The sequence below is a fragment of the Opisthocomus hoazin genome, chromosome 5, assembly GCF_030867145.1.
Source record: "Opisthocomus hoazin isolate bOpiHoa1 chromosome 5, bOpiHoa1.hap1, whole genome shotgun sequence".
Taxonomy (NCBI): domain Eukaryota; kingdom Metazoa; phylum Chordata; class Aves; order Opisthocomiformes; family Opisthocomidae; genus Opisthocomus; species Opisthocomus hoazin.
In genome coordinates, this window is record NC_134418.1 from 76,818,280 (window position 1) to 76,831,376 (window position 13,097).

Sequence of the window (13,097 nt, forward strand, 5' to 3'; positions counted from 1 at the left end):
AAACCTGGGAAAAATAAGCAATATGCTTGGTCCTGACTGTAGGTCATGTACTCTCAGTAGCAGATGAGTACACAGTAGATGTGGTGGGGCCGGTGGAATAGTGGGGGGACCTGTGTGCTGTGGCTATGGTATATTTATTGGTACAAGTGGGTTGGAGATGCTGTTGTATCAGGTTCTAAAAAACAAGAACCCAATGCAGGGTGAGGATATGTTGACGCCATTCCGTGGAAGGTAGTGCTGGCACGGGAGCAGCGCGGGCCGGAGCTCCTGCCTCTCAGTGACAGTGCAGTGCGATTATATTGCGTTATGAGAATACATCTGCCTTGCGGATGGGATGGGTGTGCAGTGATGTAAGCCTTTCTCCTGAAGTGTAGGATTTGTTAGGTCAGGTGCAGACCTATACTGAGATTACTATGCTAATATGTAACTTCGGAGTCAGGAACCTCCAGGAGACGCGTTTCTCTGCAGTACTCTGTGCTGTACTGAGGATGTGCTTGCAGTTCCAGACCATTTTCTAGATAATGTTTGACTTCAAGAATTATATTTATCTGTCATATTTTCTTGTTTTTGTTTATTCATATTTAGTTGTTTCCATTTACCGATGTGCATATCTTCAAAAATACACAGGATTTTTTTACCCAGTCAGTTTAGCTTCTCACTGTCCCTGTGTTTGAGCTTTTGTGAATGAAATAACTGTGACTGAAGGTTAAATGAGTAGATGTAAAATATGACTGAAGCACAAGAGGGGCCTGTACTGAGTCAGAGTGAGGTTTTCCTTTCGGTTTCCTATCACGTAAGGACACTTGCTCATATAAATGTGATAAATTGCCAGTGCATAGTAGAAAGTTTCATCTCTTTACGATTCACCGTATGAAAACTGATTTCTATAGAACTCTTTTGCTGACTCTGAGTGCTTTTTATTACTACTTTTTAGGTGTAGTTCATGCTTAAATTGTTCATTAAAGCGGTACTTCTTCTCTGCTTTTGTAAAGTGTGTTCATACAGATGTCATGAAAGGGATCTCCCAAAAGTATTAAATATCTCTTAAATTTTTAAAATTATTTAATAAGCCATGGATTAGCAACTTTGAGATGAAAATACTTATGTTTATTCTGCGTAATTTTGTGTGTATGTTTTTACATCCACAAGTTCAATGTCGTGCTAAGTAGCTTGATACCTTTTGACCAGCAGCCTGGCAAGCCTCCTGCCGTAAGCTCCTGCCAGCAGCAGACATGAGGAAAGAAACTGATTATTTGGTGGTTAATTTTTTTTTTAAAGCACTTTTTAATGTGTTTCAAGTCTGTCAGAACAGCGTGCTTGTGTGCACCTTGGTATCTTAAGCCCTGCCAACCCTTTACGGTTACCAGTCACTGGCAGGCGCTTCCTACTGCTCCAGCTCCTCTGTGCTTGCCCTGCCCGGCACGTGAAGCTGGGGCAGGGATCTGCGTAGCACAGCCCTGTTGGAGCTCACACAGAATGGGTGCTTGACTGGACACTTCTCAGTGTGCTCACTTGCCATGATCTACAGATTTACAGCTGCCCTGAGTGAGAAACATCTTGCTGTTAGTGTGGAGGTTGTGAGATTGGTTTAACCCAAGCCATGTTAAGATAAAATAAGAGTACTTTTAATAAGATTCCAAATAGTCAAGTTGGTTAGAAAGCTTAGGTCAAGAACATTTCTTGACCTAGTCGGGCCTGAAGTTCCATAGAAGGTTCCTCTTTCGTCTCCAGGTGTACTGCTTTCACTTTTGGGCAAGGGGCAGTCAGTGGTTTGAGCCAGTTTCCCTCTTTAGTCTGCCTGAATCTCACGAATGGGTTCAGTCTTTCAGTTGAAGTTTGCTTTTTCTGTCCTGGAAATAGTCTGGCAGTTTAATTAAAATAAACATCAGTCTCTTATAAATGTGTGTGTCCTCTAGAGCAGGGCCATCAGCTCTGCTTGGCTTGCCGGTAAATAGCTCCTTGTTTTATCTCTACCAGCAAGTTGCAAGTCTTGCGTTGCACTTTGCATTCCCCTTTAATGTGTCCATGAGCAATTTGTGACACAGAGGTTCAAAAAGAATACATGTAGCTCGCTGCTAACTAGATATGGTGATAATTAATTGCTTTGGAATACCTGATCTCCAGCTTTTCCTTCAAAGCAGACAGACCTTCAGTATTAACAGAGTTTTCTGTTGCACAGATTCCATTGGTGATTAGTTGTGAAAAGCAACTACTTTGGAGGGTATGGCATGTAAAATCGGGAGTAAATTCTTACAGTTCAGCCTCTCATTTTGTGTGTTTTGGTTTGCTTTTTTAATTGATGACAACTTATTCTCATTTTTTCGGAGAGAACATATGCAACTGTAAGTGAACTTCAATTTTTTTTGTGTTGTAGTTTTTATGGCTGCTAGGGAGTTGGTAATCAAACGTACAGAGGGTGTGAACAATGTAGATTTTGATTTGGTAGAAAAAAGAACAAATTCTAGCTGCAAAGTTAAATATTGGGCTTTGTACTTAAATCTTGCCTACATCTCAGCTGTGTATGCGTTTCTTTTTTTTTTTAGTTAGGCTTTTACCTTGCCTTTCACCTGAGCAATAAGAAAAACACCCACCTCTACCTGCTTATTTAATAAAGCAAGAAAAGATCCAAGGAACAAAAGGTGCTGGTGACTATCTTTTCTCTTTAAACAGAAAGATCTATTTTTTAATGGAAAAAATTTATGGAAAATAACTCAAACAATGAAGTAAATGGAGCATTTCTGCTTTAACAGATTTTGACCAGGTATCCTTGGCCTAGCAACAAACTTTTTTGAGTTCACAATTCATTATTCTTTTCTTAAAGGGGAAATGAAAACTGTAATATTTCATGTCAACATTGTGAAGAGGTAGCAATTACTGTGGGGTAAAAAAAAATTACAGCCTTCTGATCCACCTATGTTTTACACCAAAAACAGCTTATAAAATTTAGCTTACAGAAGTGGTCTAGGTATTTTTAATGTCAGATGTATTTCTTCTTCATGCATACATAATGTAAAAATTTAATTTTACCTGCCATTCCATAATTTATGTAGACATCCTCATGTTTACTACACTTTATCTGTAGGTAAACTTAGTGTTTGTTCCTCTAGTTGCTAAATGGGTAGTTCACTCATCTACATGCAAGATAAGAATTTGTGTCTTTGCTCAGTAAAGTTAAGTGTCCTAAAAATGTGCACATGTTCATTTTATACTGCCTTTGTGTCACAGAATCACAGAATGTTAGGGGTTGGAAGGGACCTCTGTGGGTCATCTAGCCCAACCCCCCTGCCGAAGCAGGGTCACCTACAGCAGGCTGCAAAGGACCTCCTCCAGGCGGGTCTTGAATATCTCCAGAGAAGGAGACTCCACAACCTCCCTGGGCAGCCTGGGCCAGGGCTCCGTCACCCTCAGAGGGAAGAAGTTCTTCCTCATGTTCAGACAGAACTTCCTGTGCTTCAGTTTGTGCCCATTGCCCCTTGTCCTGTCGCTGGGCACCACTGAAAAGAGTTTGGCCCCATCCTCCTGATACCTGCCCTTGAGATATTTGTAAAAATTTATTAGGTCCCCTCTCAGCCTTCTCTTCTTCAGGCTGAACAAGCCCAGCTCCCTCAGCCTTTCCTAGTAGGAGAGATGTTCCAGTCCCCTCATCATCCTCGTAGCCCTCCGCTGGACTCTCTCCAGTAGCTCTTCATCTTTCTTGAAGTGGGGAGCCCAGAACTGGACAGAGTACTCCAGATGAGACCTCACTAGGGCAGTGTAGAGGGGAAGGAGAACCTCCCTCGTCCTGCTGGCCACACTCCTCCTAATATATCCCAGAATCCCATTAGCTTTCTTGGCAGCCAGGGCACACTGCTGACTCATAGTCAACCTGTCGTCCACCAGGACACCCAGGTCCCTCTCCACAGAGCTGCTCTCCAGCAGGTCCACCCCAAGCCTGTACTGGTGCATGAGGTTGTTCCTCCCCAGGTGCAGGACCCTGCACTTGCCCTTGTAGAACCTCATCAGGTTCCTCTCTGCCCAACCTTCCAGCCTGTCCAGGTCACGCTGAATGGCAGCACAGCCTTCTGGTGTATCTGCCACACCTCCAGTTTGGTGTCATCAGCAAACTTGCTGAGGGTACATTCTAACTCTTCATCCAAGTCGTTGAAGAAGAAGTTAAACAAGACTGGGCCCAGTACTGACCCCTGGGGGACACCACTTGTTACCGGCCTCCAACTAGACTCAGGGCCGCTGATGACAACCCTCTGAGTTCTGCCATTCAGCCAGTTCTCAATCCACCTCACTGACCACTCATCCAGCCCACACATCTTAAGCTTCCCTAGGAGGATGTTATGGGAGACTGTGTCGAAAGCCTTGCTGAAGTCTAGGTAGACAACAACCAATGCTCTCCCTTCATCTACCCAGCCAGTCATGCCATTGTAGAAAGCTATCAGGTTGGTCAGGCATGATTTCCCCTTGGTGAATCCATGCTGACTACTCCTGATAACCTTCTTTTCCTCCACTTGCTTGTTGATGACCTCCAGGATTAGCTGCTCCATCACCTTTCCCGGGACGGAGGTGAGGCTGACCGGCCTGTAGTTCCCTGGGTCCTCCTTCTTGCCCTTTTTGAAGATTGGAGTGACATTGGCCTTTCTCCAGTCCTCGGGCACCTCTCCTGTCCTCCAGGACCTCTCAAAGATGATGGAGAGTGGCCCAGTAATGACATCCACCAGCTCCCTCAGCACTCGTGGGTGCATTCCATTGGGGCCCATGGATTTGTGGACATCCAGATCACTTAAGCGGTCCCTCACACAGTCCTCCTCGACCAAGGGAAAGTCATCCTCACTGTAGGCTTCTTTTCTTACCTCCGGGGCCTGGGATTCCTGAGGGCCAGTCTTAGCACTGAAGACTGAAGCAAACGCGGCATTCAGTAGCTCTGCCTTCTCTGCGTCCTCTGTCACCAGGACACCCGCCTCATTCAGCAGCGGCTCCACATTGTCCCTAGCCTTCCTTTTGCTGCTGATGTAGTTGAAGAAGCGCTTCTTGTTGTTTTTGACATCCCTTGCCAGCTTCAATTCCAGATGGGCTTTGGTCTTCCTCGTCGAATCCCTGCATGCTCTGACCGCATTCCTGTACTCTTTCCAAGTGGCCTGCCCCTCTTTCCACATTCTATGGACCTTTCTCTTCCACCTGATCTCTGCTAGAAGCTCCTTGTTCAACCATGCAGGTCTCCTGTCTCCTTTTCTAGATTTCTTTCTCAGGGGGATGCACCGCTCCTGAGCACGGAGGAAGTGATTTTTAAAGAGCGACCAGCACTCTTGGACCCCCCTGCCTTCGAGAGCCCTGGCCCATGGGATTCCTCCCAGTAGCTCCCTGAAGAGGCCAAAGTTAGCCCTTCTGAGGTCCAAGATTTTGATCTTGCTTATCGCCCTGCTTCTTCCACTGAGTGATTTAGGATCTTGCTGTCGAATCATCACAAATAAATTGCATACAGCTTTGAGGTAGCAACAATTTAAGATCTATTAACACTGTTATGGTAAATCACAAGATCAAAATGTGGTTATTTTATGACTCTCAATCAATGGAATGATTCAATAAAATTTGTTACAATCAAAGCAGCGACTTGGTTAAAGATTCAAAAAAGGCCAGGTTCACACAAGACTTACAACAGGGTTTTCACGTTAAATCACACACACAGAGACAAAAATGGCACAGCCACAGAGGTTAACCCATCACCAAAATTACCTTCTGTGCAAACGTAGCGAATTACTAATTTTTCTCCTTCATCGGCATGTATCAGTGGATGATCGTTGAACCTTTCTTCTTTGTTGGCATCTTCCAGCAGATGATCATTGAACCTCGCAAAATCTACCCCAAGAAGTGTCCCAGCTCAGGGGCAGATACCGGGTCACAGCCCACTGTGATCCCAGAGAGCTCCAAGGGTCTCACTTAGGATTGCTCGTTATAGGCTGTGAGGTGGTTGGCTTTGAGTGGGGTTTGTTTTTTTGGTTGGGGTCTGTTTTTGTGTTAGTTTTTTTTTGTTGTTGTTGTTGTGTTTTTGTTTTGGGTTTTTTTTTTCATTTTGACCACAACCTGTGTTAGGGGTTTCTGTTATCTTAGCAGCAACCATACAATTCCAGTGCTTCCCACACTGTGCAGTTCTGGCATCTACCACATGGGGCTATGATCCAGGCAGTGAGAGTTCCAGGTACAGCCAGGGAGTGCCTGATCAACGCAACTCGCTGCTCTTGTAACCAAGACAAGAATACAAGGTTGGCTTATCCTGAGATCACCAGGCTGCCCGGCGTGGGGACTGCACTGCCACGCCTTAGTGCAGAACTTGGATTTTCTGTGTGAGAGGGCAAAACAGGAATCCAGACACAGTCTCAGAACAATTGATGGCTCTTTTTTTCCAGACATGTTTGTGTGCATACTTGCGTTCAGGGGTGTACAGAAGTGGCCTTTAACAGCCACAGAGAGCAAACCAGGACTTCTGTATCTTACAGAAACTAAAGCAGCAGAGTTGAAATGTAGTTGCTGCTTAAGCAAGGGATATGGGAGGTGAAGGAAAGCAAGTTGGAAATGTGTTAGTACGATTGATTTTTGCAAAGTTGAAACACTGATGAATTGGAGTTGTGGGGTTTGGGGGGTTACTTTTATAGCTCTACACAGTGCTGTCATGTGGTGACACTTGGCATCATTTGGCAGAGTTCTGTTAAGTCATGACAAAATGGCCCCTGTGCTTAGCAGAACTGAGTACCTTGAGTTACTCCCACATGAAGTCGTAGCGCTGAGACTGAACTGAAGCTTACCTTTCAGAAAAAAAATCTTGATGTAAGCTCCAGATGGATGGAGAATCTTCTCAATATCCTGATTAATCATTCCAGTGGTTATTAATCCTACTCTGTTGGATATATTTTTTTAACCTTTATTTAACTTCTCTTTCTAGGCATTAATCCTTTAAGCGTATGAACAAGATTAGAGAGCCATCTTTTCTCACGTCGTTGTTATTTTTCTCTTAACCTTCTCATTGCTAAGCAAAATAAATTGAGCTTCTACTCATGGGTGGTGTCTTCTAATCCTTGTGTGCAATTTTAAGTGTTACTTTAAAGATTGTCTACTCTTTTTTTGCAGTATGAGGAGGTAAACTAACATGGCACACATTCTACTTCTCTAACCCAGCTTTAACTGTGTCTCTCTTGTAATCAGGCCCTTGCACTACATGGAGTCAGTCCCAGCTGGATACCACTTGGATGCTTTTAAAGTCTGTTGTATTTGTACATTGTTTGTCACTGTGTACAGCTCACGCACTTCTTGGCTGTGAGGTTTTTTTCATTTTCTTTTGTTGTAATAAGGCAGTTATCTGTATGTCAGTCCAAGTCTGTAATGCAGGCCAAAAAGCAAAGCAGCTACATCCACTGGCCCAGAACTTTACGGAGACAGGTAAACAAGGAAAGCTTTAGCAGTGGTTTTCCTTAATCAACAGAGTAAAAGATATTTGCAAATATCAAAGTCATATGGTTGCTTTGCTCTCATGCCTGCTGGTGTTCTGAAGCTTGTCAGTGTTAGCAGAGCTCCATTGCTCCCTGCCACTGGGTCAGCAGGAGAGAGGTTCAAAGTTACCAACTTTTTACAAGTTGACTTCTGATATTGATGTCAAGCATCTTTTCTGGGATCAGCATCTTTGTGAGGTAGCTTATTAATATTCCTGTTCAAGGCAATAAACGGATGTTACAAGGTACTACAAAGGGTTTAATTTCTAAGCATGTTTTTTAACTTCTGCTTAGCACAGTTTTGATGTCACACTGATCCTATTCAAGCAGAAAGCTTTTATTTGGGAACCAAAGTTTAAGTAGCATAACAAACTTAATTAAAAACTGAAACCATTATTTTTCCAGTGGGTCATGCCTAGTATCTAGGCTATATTGTTCTCATTTTGTTAGTACAGACTTGCTAATTAAAATGTGTATAAATACATATACATATCTTTAGCAATGGAAGTGGGAGACTTGAGAGAAACCAAAGAATTCTGTTACAGGTAATGCTAATAGTATAAAGAACTAAGGCTTTCCTTTGTTAAATCATCTTGAACTAAATCTGGTTCTTGCTTTGCAACAGTAGTTAACTGTTAAATGAGAATATTAAAAAAAAAAACAAACAAAAAACACAAAACCCCAAACACTGAACTTGAGAGAGAAAGACTTTATCTTGCATTCAGGCATCTCAGCCTGTACCAGAATATCTTCTAGTTTAATGACCTAACACATCTGGAAAGAGTGGTCTTTAAATTGTCTAAGTTGCATGAGCTGAATGAACATTACTGAGTAATAATGGAAAAAAATGGGGTAGGAAGCGAATTATTACATATTGCATGTTTTTCAACCTGTACAAGAAAATCAAAGATGATTTCACTTCTCCTATGTCTTAGAAGACTAATTCCTAGCATTTGAAATGAGCAAAATGGGCTTTCACTTCGGAAGCTGTTTTTAGGTTTTCCTATAGTGGAAAATATGTTAAAAGAAAATGCAGGTTTTGATTTTATTGGTGAGCAATTTATGACTTTCACTTATTACTTCTCATCATGCAATTATCCTGACGCTCGCCCAAGGTTCTGCTCATCTAAACTCGGTTGCAGTCTTTTACCCAAAGGTCTTCTGGTATAAATTACTTTTTTTTTTTTTTTCCCCCCCTGTTGTAATCTGGAGGCCAGATGAAATATGGAGTTCTATCTCAATTATGTTCTTGATAAACCTGAACGTAAGGTGTTTCTGTTGCAGGATAACTGTGTCTTGCCTTTTGTATTAAATCTCAGATTTCATGTTCTATGAAGCATCTAATATCCTGGTGGAGTTAAAAATAAAACATAATTCTACTTAAATAATCCTGAAACTTGGGTGTGGAGGGCAGAACATGAAACAGTGCTTGAAACTAAGAAAGTTTTTTAAAGGGTATAAATACATATTTACTTTGAAAGATCATTTTGGTCCAGAGTGACAACTTTCATCGTTACTTTTATTGCTTCTATAATGTTGGGATCTCAATAGCTGAGGGCACATGGACAAGGATTTTTGATGCTACTGTGGTATGTAAGGAGTCACATTAAGAATTCAGAGATCCTTTATGTGTTAAAACAGCTACTTTCATGGATCCTAAAGGCCTGACAAATGTGTGATACAATTCATGTTTGCTATTTCAGTTACTAGAAGTTGGTATTTCTGTATAAGGAGGGGAAAATACAGGTAGGGTTACCTATAAGATGAGCAAATGAAACGAAATGCTCTTTGTTGTGGTTTTCTGGTTATTTCTTTCTGCTGTAGCAATACCCCTTTTTATGTCAAAATTGGAATATAGCAACATAGAACATTTTTCTGCACTGTTTAGTAGCTGGTTCTAGATATGAGAAAACAGGTACTGGCAATGTTATCATATTTACATTTTTCTCAGATCCGATACATTTGATAAGTCTAACGCAGGAAGTGATAAACTAGAGGTACCGTCACCGTTGTTTCAATGTTTTACAAAGTCAGCAGCGTTCTGTCCAATGCATATCTTTTATTGTCTGCTCCTAATCTTGGAGTTTATTTTGCCAGTAATAAGAGAGTGTGTCCTTATTGTAATGATTTGTGTCTGCTGCTGGAATGCTAGAATGAGTTAAAGCTTGGTTTTCATTTCATTAGGTTTTTATTTGTCTACATTCTGAAATTTTTTCTATGGTCTCAAGGCAGCATTTCACTAGCTCATTCTGTGACAGTGTCTCTGCTAAGACATAATTTCTACTTGTCCTGTCTTTGTGATTCTTACTTCATGGGGGGAAGGGGGGGGGGACGGGGACAAACAGACCTTATTGAGGGTATATTTCTTATTTATGGTATGGAAGGATTCTTATTAGCTGCTGCAGTTCAAAGTGTAGTCTATATTAAATTAACATATTCATGCTGGTTTTACTTCTTAACAGGCAGTAACGTCGAACTCTAACTTCATGCTTTCATTGAGGACATAGATTCTACAGCAAGGAAGTAACAGTAAGTGTTTGTGTATCGGTTATACCTTTTTTTCTTTAATGAAGAAGTTTTTTATAAGTCTTCATGAGGTCTACTCTAAATATGTTCTGGAAAGCCGTTATGATTACCAGCTCTGGCCAATGCTGAAATGCTACAAGTAGGTTCTCTCAGTGTATCAGACAGTTTTTGTTCAGAATATTTAGTTATCTTTCAAAAAAAAGGAAAACCAAAAAGGAATAAAGGCCTCCATTTCCATAGGCTAAAATTCTCAGTGCTTTTGCTGAATGTCACAATTGTGTTTATGTTAATATTATTAGAAATTAAAGTGGAAGAGTTACTATACCTTTCCAAGAAGTTTTACTGCATTTTAATAAATAACAGGAAATGTGGAAAGAAGAAAATTGTTGTGTTAGAAGGAGAGCAAGTGTCATTGTTCTGAAAGCCTGAACAAAGGTACAAGACTGGTTCAAGATAAGCTATTGCCAGGTTATTGGATTTGGTTTTTGCAGCTGGCGTTAAAAATAACACTGGACGCACGTCACCAACAATCATTTTAAAAAGTCTTCATTGTCTTTCATGAAGACACTATTCTTAATAGCTTTTAACTGCCTGTGTAAAACAGCGCAATGTGAAATTACTATGCACTTTAAGACTTTATATCCTTTATAAATTATTTTTAAACACATACGTGTTGTACAATTGAATAGGAAAGTAAATGCATACCAGTGTTTATCACCAAGAGGTTGATTTGGAAAGCTTAGATCTTTTATTAGCCTTCGGTTTGACTTCAGTTTTCATTAGACATTGAATAAGGATTGTTGGAGGGAGATAGGCAGTCTTGCACGGAGAAGCAGAGTGCAGTGCTGCTGGAGGGTGTTTCTGGCCTCAGGACATCATAGCTTGGGGCAATGTCTGGGCAAGTTCATAAGAGTAAGCCCTGCAGTGTTTGGAGGGGTCTGTGACAATCAGTGTCATTACGAAACTGTGTTATTAAGACTCTCTTTGGTTATTTGTTTTTGAACTTTTAGTATTTTACCTCTTTTCCTGAACTCATCTCTACCTGTGAGATGTCAAAAACAATTATACTAATCTTCCACCTCCACAAGTCATGGTACAATGAATTGAGTTAGAAATCTAATTAAATCTTTTAGTAAAGAGGTATACTGAGTATTCTTAGATCAACTTACCTCCAGCAATTTTGGTGTACATATAAATTGACGCAGATGTTGAATCGGTTGTTCATTACTTTTTAAGGAAGAGTCAGTGGTCTTGGGGGGGTGGGGGGACTTGGCTTTAGTTTGCAACATGAAAATATTGGGCTGATGTAGGATGCAGCTTCTTAGGAAACACTTTGTAACCTTTCCCACATGAATTTCTTTTTATAGGGTTTTCTTTTTAGAGCTTTTTTATTTATTGCTAGTGGTCTATTGTACTTCAAAGCAGCAGAGAACTTTCAAAGGGTTTTGTATAAATATTTACATAAATGCAAACCACATCTCTCCTGATCATCGCAAACTTGTTTAAACTTGCTTCCTGATGGCAGTGTGGTCTATTTGGGAAAAGTGGTCTTTCTGCGTTGCATGATACTACTTTTTTGAAATATGCTGAGGGCGTCCAGATTTTGTTTTTTAATTTGTGCAATTGAAATGAGAGTGGGGGTGGGTGGGGGGCACTAAAACCTACCGTGACTGTGGTTGCTCAAGCAGTTCAGTCTCTTCTGAAGAAAACCTGGGATTTGAGTTGCGGAAAAATCCGTAGGAAGAATCAGGCTTTCATTTTAGAGCTTTGTGGTAAACTGTATGTTTTTCTTTCCTTGATACCAGCTTTTATTTTTAACTGGACAATCTGTTTGTCCCCACATGCTATGATATTATTGCGCCAAGGCATATCACTTCCCTCTCAACTAAGCAGCGAAGAAATGTCAAAGAAGAAAATATCTGCTAGATGTAGAGATGATACTTTTTTTCAACATAGAAGCAAATGAATTTTAAAGGTTCGCAGGAGTTGCTTAAGAGATGATATTTGATCTTGGATAGGAAGTTCTATTTTCTGCTTAATCACTTCCAGTTCTGTCACTTGGATAAAAAGGAAGGAGTGTATTGCTTTCCTAAACATAATACTGAAGTGTGCTTGCTTCACTGCCAGTAAAGAAATTTGTTTTTTTTTTAAAAAAATCCTATTATGCATAAATATTTTAGGTGACTTTTTAGGAATATATTCTAATGTCCAACACATAGACCAAGATAATAGATAGTGAACAATTCTGTCCCCCTCTTCCCCAAATCTTAGTACATCTAGAGCCTCACATGTAGTTTATCATGAAAGCTCAGCTATTCTACTCCATGTTGTTTAAAGAGACCCTTTGAGGATTCCTCTACTGACTAGGGGTAGCTTTAATTTATATTTTCTGTGTTCAGTTATATTTCTTGCCTGTGTAGAAATACCCTATGACTTGAAGGAGACTAAGAAGAGCAGGGAGCCCATTATCAGGCTGTCTCTTTAGATTACCATTCTTAGGCATACTCATTGTGACTCTGGAGAAAGCAGATTACTAGAAGGGATATTGCGTTTTCAGTGTGTTACACAAGACTGTAAATAGTTGGTTTTGACTGAATTGGTAGCCTTATATTCAAATATGAAGGGAAAGCAATAGATTATACTGTAATCAAAGTATCTAAAAATCGATGGGTTTACATACTTTATTGGAAGTTTGATCAGTGGGAATGTAGTATTAAAAAATGTTTTAAAATATTTGAATGGGCAAATTGACTGTAGCCTCTGGAAAGAGAAACATGAAATGACAGAATTTGGACAGAAATATCAGAAATAGGATACCATCCACCATTATTGCATTATGATAGTAAAATTAATCAAGTAAACTTTGGTATTTTTTTTCTCTTCTGTGTTCTGAATATTCTGGTCTTTCAAATGGCTGTTAATTTTTTTTTTTTTTTTTTTAAGTATTCCTCCCAGTTCTGTTTGTGTGTGTTTATTTTTTTTCTCTGTGCTGATTTGGTAGGTTATCTTTGGTAAGGTGTGGAGAGTGTTCTCCACCTTTCTCAGCTCATCCTGAATTAGGGTTGGGGGGAGATATTTGTGTGGGATTTTTGTTCCTTTTTT

The 13,097-nt window shown here is 40.5% G+C and overlaps 1 protein-coding gene across 17 annotated transcripts in view; it reads left to right on the forward strand.

The window, feature by feature from the left end:
- TENM3 (teneurin transmembrane protein 3) overlaps window positions 1-13,097 on the forward strand; it is a 1,446,905-nt gene that overhangs the window by 384,980 nt on the left and 1,048,828 nt on the right. For all 17 annotated transcript variants that reach the window (XM_075421787.1, XM_075421794.1, XM_075421795.1 and 14 more), the window contains exon 4: window positions 9,932-9,998. The gene's annotated coding sequence lies outside the window, so the exon portion shown is untranslated. The remainder of the gene's footprint in view (window positions 1-9,931; window positions 9,999-13,097) is intronic.